Source organism: Arachis hypogaea, chromosome 19, assembly GCF_003086295.3.
Source record: "Arachis hypogaea cultivar Tifrunner chromosome 19, arahy.Tifrunner.gnm2.J5K5, whole genome shotgun sequence".
NCBI lineage: Eukaryota > Viridiplantae > Streptophyta > Magnoliopsida > Fabales > Fabaceae > Arachis > Arachis hypogaea.
The window spans coordinates 41,927,433-41,935,190 of record NC_092054.1 but is presented as its reverse complement, the minus strand read 5'-3'; positions in this window follow the sequence as shown (position 1 = coordinate 41,935,190).

Here is a 7,758-nt window from a genome sequence, read left to right as displayed (position 1 = left end):
TACTTGGAAGGCACAAAATAAAAACATAGAAAAGTAATAATAGAATGTAAAATCTAAAACCAACAATTGTAAGGAATCAATAACAACAAATGAAGAAGGAAGTAATAAACATAAAATACCTCAAATTGCATTAAAAAGGAAACTAAATATAATATGAAGAATTCATAAACTAAATTGGTAACATAAGAAAACCAACAAGAGAAGTAGATAAACCAAAGTACTACAACAAATAAATGTAGAAGAAAAGCTAAATTAAAGCAAAGTAAAAATCTGAATTTGAGAAGAACTAGACCTAAAAACTATAAAACCTAGAGAGAGAGACTCTCTAGAAAAACTACATCTAAAACCTAACTAATATGAATAATAGTATGAATCATTCAATCCTTCGACTCTACAACATCTAATGTGCATTTTCAGGCTTGAAACTGGGCTAAAACAGCCTAGAAATCGCCCCCAGCGATTTCTGATACGTCCAGCACGTGATGCTCTGTCACGCGTACGCGTCGCTGAAAAATTTCTGGTCACGCGTATACGTCATCCACATGTATGCGTCACATAACTGCATGGCAACTATGCCAAATTACATATCATTTCGAAGCCCCAAATGTTAGCTTTCCAACACAACTAGAACCGTCTCATTCGGACCTGTGTAGCTCAAGTTATGATCGATTTAGTACGAAGAGGTCAGGATTGACAACTTAGCAATTCCTTCAATTTCTTGTATTCCTTCCACTTTTGCATGCTTCCTTTCCATCCTCTAAGTCATTCTTGCCCTATAAACCCTGAAAACACTCAGCAAACATATCACAGCATTGAATGGTAATAAGAGAGGATTTAAAATTAGCAAATTTAAGACCAAATAAGCATTTTTTCAATCATAGCATGAATTTAGGAAGGAAAATGTAAAACATGCGAATTCTATGAATAAGTGTGAGAATATTGGATAAAATCCACTAAATTAAGCACAAGATAAACCCTAAAAATGGGGTTTATTAATCTTCCCACACTTAAACATTAGCATGTCCTCATGCTAAGCTCAAGAGAAGCTATAAAGGAAGTGAAGAGGAATGGTAGAATGTATGAAATGCAACCTATCTATATGAATGCAACTAAATGCGAAATGTTTCTACCTACTTGGTTAAAAGTAAATCAAGTTCTCTAAGAACAAATATGAACTGGATTCCACTAATTCGAATCATAAAATGAAGTACAAATAGACTTGCAGAAGAAAGCTCGTGAAAGCCGGGAACAAAGAATCGAGCATCAAACCCTCACCGGAAGTGTATACACTCTAATCGCTCAGGTGTTTAAGGTTCGATTGTATCAATTCTCTACTAAGCTTGCTTTCTAATACTTTCTCTTCATCTAACAATCAACATAAATTTAATGCACAAATACACATATCAAGAGGTCTTTTCAAGGGTTGTAATGGGGTTAGGGTCAAGGTAAGATTGTATTTGGTTAAGTGGACTAAAATCTGAATCCTTGATTAACCCAAACTTACCACCTAACCTAAGACAATCTATGTAATCAAAATACAAAATCTAACTACCCATTAACTATGTTTTCCTCATATTCATGCATCCCATTTTGAGTAACAGTACATATGCATTGCTATCACCATTTACTTTGGGGCATTTTGTCCCCTTTTATTATATTTTTCCTTTTTCTTTTCTTTTCTTTTTCTCTTTTTTTTTTTTGTTTTTCTCAATGCATGTGATTAAGGTATTGAATGCAAGAATATGTGCTCAACTATCTTTTTCACAAATTCACCAAAAATATACAATACCCAATTCTCAAACCAAATATTTCCAAACCCAACTTCTCCACAATTGAATTGTGCACTCTCACTAGTCTAAACTAACCAAGGATTTAAAGTAAGGACGGTATTATTTTCTGCTTAAAGTTAGTGATGAGCTAAAGTAAAGAACAAAAGGGGTGAAATAGGCTCAACACTGGTTTGCAAAGGATAATGAAAATGATAAAGCCATATGGGTATGTGAGCTTAGTGAAAGAAGGCCTCAATCACATAAGTCCATGCATACTTCAAACAATGGAAATATAGAATTAAGCAAGATATAGATCATAATTTTAGAGAGAACAACACACAACAAAATAAAATATTGGTGGATAAGATGCAACTAATAAATTAATAAAATAATAATTTAATTTCCCGAAATAGGTTTGAAAATATAGAAATGATATTTTGAGAATAAAAATGTGAAATTTGATTTCAATGAATTTTTCTGAGTTGAAAAATGTATCTTTTTCGAAATTTTTTGTAAAAATGCGTACTGGCGCTTAAGCCGGCAGTACCGTCTCTAGTCTATCCAGTGCCGCATATTTTGGAAAATAAGATTTAGAAAATTGATTTTTTTGAAAGGACAAAAATAATTTAAAATTAAAAATCGGACACTAATCTTAAAGGTTTTGGCCCAAAGTAGGCCAAAAGGACCAAAAACACTTATTGGGTTGGACTGGGCCTAAGCGGGCCCAAGTCCAACATATAAATGCCCTAAATAAAAGGCATTCAGCCTCATTTTAAGAAAAGAGAGAGAGAAGGATGGTGAGAAGAGAGAAGAGAAGGGGTTTGGGGTTATACTATTCACCCAAACCTTGTTTGATCATAACATGAGCTACAGAGCTCCGATTGATGAGCCATTTACGGCCACACGAAGCTCTAGTCGAGCCTGTCATTTCTAGCTAAGTTTTGTAGGTAAAAAAAAATCAAAACTCAAGCTCTAGTTTCCTGCCCTAGCTTCTGTGCATTTTTTGCTATAGTTTTTGAGTAGATTTTGTGGTTTCAGTTGTTTAGGTGATCTCTAGTAGTAGGTAATAGTTGGGCTTTACCCCAATCACTATTGGATAAGGTAAGAAACCTCTATATCCTTGTGGTTTGGTATAGTGTGAGCTTTATTTATTAATGCATGATTATGTTGTATGTTTGAAGCTTGTTTTTGGAGTTGGTAGTGGCTTTTGGTTTGGCTTTGGTGGTTTAGAGCTTGGAGGAAGCTTGTTGGAATCAAGTTTGGTGTTTGAGCATATTGAGAATCAGACAAGGTATGATTTCAGTTTCCTTTATGTAAAATATAATGTTTTTGGATACTTAGGCTAGTTGACCTTAAAATAGGATTGAATTAAATAAATGGTAGATTGGATTATATATGTGGTATGTGAATTGTGATGAAGATTTTATGAATTATATATGTTAGAGTTTGACTATGATGTTGATGAGAAAATTGATGATTGGTATTTTTGATGAGAATAGATAGATGCTGTAGTGGTGTTTGTAAGGAATAATAATGATTGGTATTGTGTGGAAGGAACTGGAATAATAATGATGATAATTGGTATTGTGTGGAAGGAATTAGAATAATAATGATGATGATTATATGATTTGATGATGAATGATGATAATTAAGTATATGGCTTGTATATGAAATAATGTTATTGTAATTGGGGTTATGGAATGAATTGAGGAATGGAATTGATTTGGGTACTTTGGTAGTGATGTATGTTTGATTGATAAGGTACATGAAGTATAGGATTGGGATTTTGGTGTGTTGGGTTTGGTTTGATTGTGAATTTTGGAAGTTTGAGAACTTAGTGAACTTTTGGTAAAAATCAGTTTTTAGTAAACTTTGGCAGATCATAACTTGAGCCTCGGTTTTCAAAATTTATTGGAATTTGTTTTAAAGTAAAGATGATTTTAAGGGCTTTAAAACGATATAAAGTTTGGGGAAAATAGATTTTTGTAGGGAAAGTTATGGACGTTTAAAGTTTGGTGTTTAAAACTGATTTCTGCAACTTTACAAAATTCTGCAAGTCTGGAGGGGTATAAATCCGCGAACCACCCATACGCGAGCATGCCATTCTGTCTGGCACCTATGCGTACGCAAAATGAGCCAAATTGTATGTATGCGTACGCATACATAATGCATGCGTACGCATACATAATGCATGCGTACGCATACACCCTATTTTGCTGAAAAATAATTTTTCTTCACTTTTAAGGGGTTCTCTAACTTTCCAAACTTTCTTCAAATGCTGTTTAAGATTGCTAACTACTAATTAGACATTAAGCCTAATAAAGATGGGATAGTGAGCTAAATTGGTAATTTTTGGTATGAGTTTAGAAGACGGTGACTTATGCTTGGTATGTCAGTTGGGTGGAGTTATCTTATGAACTAATGGAGAATTGCGTTGAGGATGAACTTGATATATTGATGAAGGATTATGGTTAATAGAATGAGTATAAGCGGAAATGTGCTATGAGCAGTGGCCTCTGAGATTGGATTATGTTATTGTGATAAGCTTTGTTCTCCGTCGTAGGGGTTGTGGCAGTCTCCCGCCTACGTTCGGATGTGAGGGTTAAAGCTGGGCTTTTCACTCATATTTCTCACTCAAGAGGAAGGTGTTAGGGAACTCTCCCTCAGAACGTTTCCCTCTGAAAGGAGAAGGTGGTAGGGCACTCATCCCTCGGAATTATTCTTTCTGAGAATGCATTTTCTCTCTGGTTGCAAGGTGGTAGGGCACTATCTCTCGGAATCATACGGCATCCAAAGGAAGGTGGTACGGCACTCTCCCTCGAAACGTTTCCCTCTGAAAGAAGAAGGTGGTAGGGCACTCATCCCTCAAAATTATTCCTCCTGAGTATGCGCAACAGAGAGACTAATCCGGGAGTGCCGACCGGATTATGTGTCGGGTTTTGCACTATAACCGACATGTGATATCACAACCAATAGGACATGTATTCATCATATACATCTCTTATGTGCTTGGTTGCTTTGATTACTTGTGGTTTTCTTAAATGTATAATGTGCCTACATGCTACTTGGATTACTTGTTATATATGAATACTACCTGTGTTTTACTTGCTTGCATTATCTGTGACTGTCTGGTGGTAAGGAGGTTAGGTAGGCGGTGGCAATGGAATCGCACGGAGGGTAGGTTGGTGAAGGCTGTGGGACAACGGTGACTAGTTTTACTTAGAAATCCTCTAAGTTTAGATACCCTTGTTTATTGTTTACGGGTTAAGTTATTTCTTTAGTTTTAAGCTTGAAAATTTGTATCGATGTGAAGTTCTAAGATTGCCTTTGGCGTCCCAGAATCCTATATCTTACATTATTGGGTACTGTTACCATACTGAGAATCTCCAGTTCTCATTCCATACTTTGTTGTTGTTTTTCAGATGCAGGTCGTAACCCACCTCGGTGAGTTGTGGGATAGTGACAGAGCAGAGGATCTTTTGTTATCTTTTCGATATTTTTTATTTTTTGCTGTAGTACTTTCCCTCACCTTTCTATTTTAGACTTTATGACCTTAGCCTCTTGATTTGAGAGATAAGTTTTATAAGCTGTTTTAAACTTCAAAAACTCTTTGTATTTCAGTTTGAGTAGCCGGCCTAAACTCCGTAGGCTTTGACTAGTTCTCTTTTTGGTATTTTATACTTATATATATATATATATATATATATATATATATATATATATATATATATATATATATATATCTTGTTAATTTGATTATTTCCTTGTGTATCGTGGAGCTATCTACAAGGTTTATATGTATTACGTCTTATCATGTTTGTGCTTACGCGTTTAGTTATCGTGTGTGAACGCGTTGCGTGTTGTATTTCCATCTTACGCGACTTTGAGATTTATTCCTTCATCGGGCTTCTAGTTATATATATACTTTTGGACATATATTATATATTATAAGCTTTAGAACTGTCGTGGCACTTGATTATTCTTTGCCTTACGGCTAGAGGTAAGGCTTAGGGTAACGGGGTGTTACATGTCGCGACGCATGCCTCTTTCTCCTTGATTAAGTGGCACTTAGTCACTAATCAAGCTATATAAAAGAACAAAATTCTCTCTCTTTCCTCAAGGAACAGCCGAGGCATGCATCGAGAGAAAAGGGAGGATTTTGGTTGTATTTTTACTTTCCGAGCTTGATTTCTTGCGATCCGTGACCCTCACAAAAATTCTGATTCGATTATAGTGACCGTATCTTCCTCCTCTGCGCAGTTACATGTGTTTTGTTCGATAGAATCATGAAGTCGAGCTGCCCCTGTCAGGAACCAGTTTGGCCGAACCAAAGGAGGGGAAGAACCACCGAGTTTTCAACGTTTTTGCTCCGTTTGACTGATAAGAAACCTCCTCCAGTATCTTGTGTGTGTTCTGCGCTTCATAGAGGTAGGGTTTGACTCTTTAATTAGTTAAAATTATGAATTAAATGATATATGTGATTGGATTATTGTCTGTTCATGTTTGTTGTTCAAATCTGTGATTGTTGGCTGTTGAAATTTTAGCCGAATTAATGTTGGAATTGTTGTTGTGATTCAGCCATATGAGGAATTGGGAATTAAGATGTTGTTGCTGAATAATTGGCTGAAATATGAGCTATATAATAGTATGTAACTGAGTTCTGTCAATCGGATGTTGATTTGGGATGAAATATAACTAAAATGAATATTTTGAACGGAGGTTTCGAGTAAAAAGGAGCAGAGGCTTGGCTTCTAAGAAAGATTAAATGAATAAAAATTATTTCTTTATAAATATATGAATTTTATTGAAATTAATTGAGTTTGGTTTTTGAAGAAAAATAATTGGCTTGCAATAAAAGGGTTTAAAGTGGAAGACAACTTTGGAAAAAATATGACCCTAATTGAACGAAAAATATTTTATTTTGAAAACGGAAGAACTGTACTGAATTTACTCATTTTAATGAAGTTTTGGATATTTGAAATTTTCTACAATATTTTAATTAATTTATAAAGTAACCAGTGAAGACTAGGTTTCTTCTATAGAAGTTCAGAGTTATTTAGAGTAATTTTAAAGTACATCAATTTAATTAAAGTAACTTACAGAATATGCCATTTTTCAAAGTTTAAGCATATTTATGTATTTTAGTCCAGTGAGCATATTTATGCATATTTTTAAAAGTATTTATAGAATTTAAACATAACTTTGAGATATTCGGAAAAGTGATTCTAAAGTTAAATCTCATGACCCGCTCCGTTTCAGTTTATTATTTTAAAGAAATTGCCGAAGAGCAGTACAGGCGCTATAATCCAAGAGTGTGACCCGTCACTTTAATCGTTGGATTGGTACGACTGCTATAGCCCAAGAACGTGCGGGTACTATAACCTAAGAGTATATTAGGTACTATACCTCGAAGCAATGGCAACCAGAGATAACGTCCGTAAGGATGTAATGTCAGGCACCGATCGAAAATCGACGGATGAGCTCATTACCTGCAATAGAGCTAGACTTGCATCATACTTAGTTGCGTATATCACTTGTGTGTGTTAAATTGGTTCTCGTAGTTGTATATTATGTTGTTGTTTGCTTTTGTTTGTTGTTTGCTCTCTTTTCTTTTATTGTGGTCTGATTGATCTAGGACACGTGGCCGTTATACAAAAAGCAAATTAACTTATTTCACCCCGACCTTACTAAGAATTCTCCATTTCTTACCCCCTATCTTCCTACCCCCTTTCAGATGGAGACGGGTGTCATTTTCTATTAGCTCGAGTAGCCTTATGTGTATGAGGATCCTATCCTTCACAGCTTCTATGTGGTAGTCGTGGAGCCTCGAGTCTGTAAGTACGTAGTTAGAGATCATCCCTTTTATCACTCGCTAGCTTCACTTCTCTCTGATCCTGATGCACCGTATGTTTTTTCGCTATCTTGGTTACATCTTGATTCTGTTCATGACCCTTATGATCACGTCCATGGAGGTCCTGTTCCAGCAAAG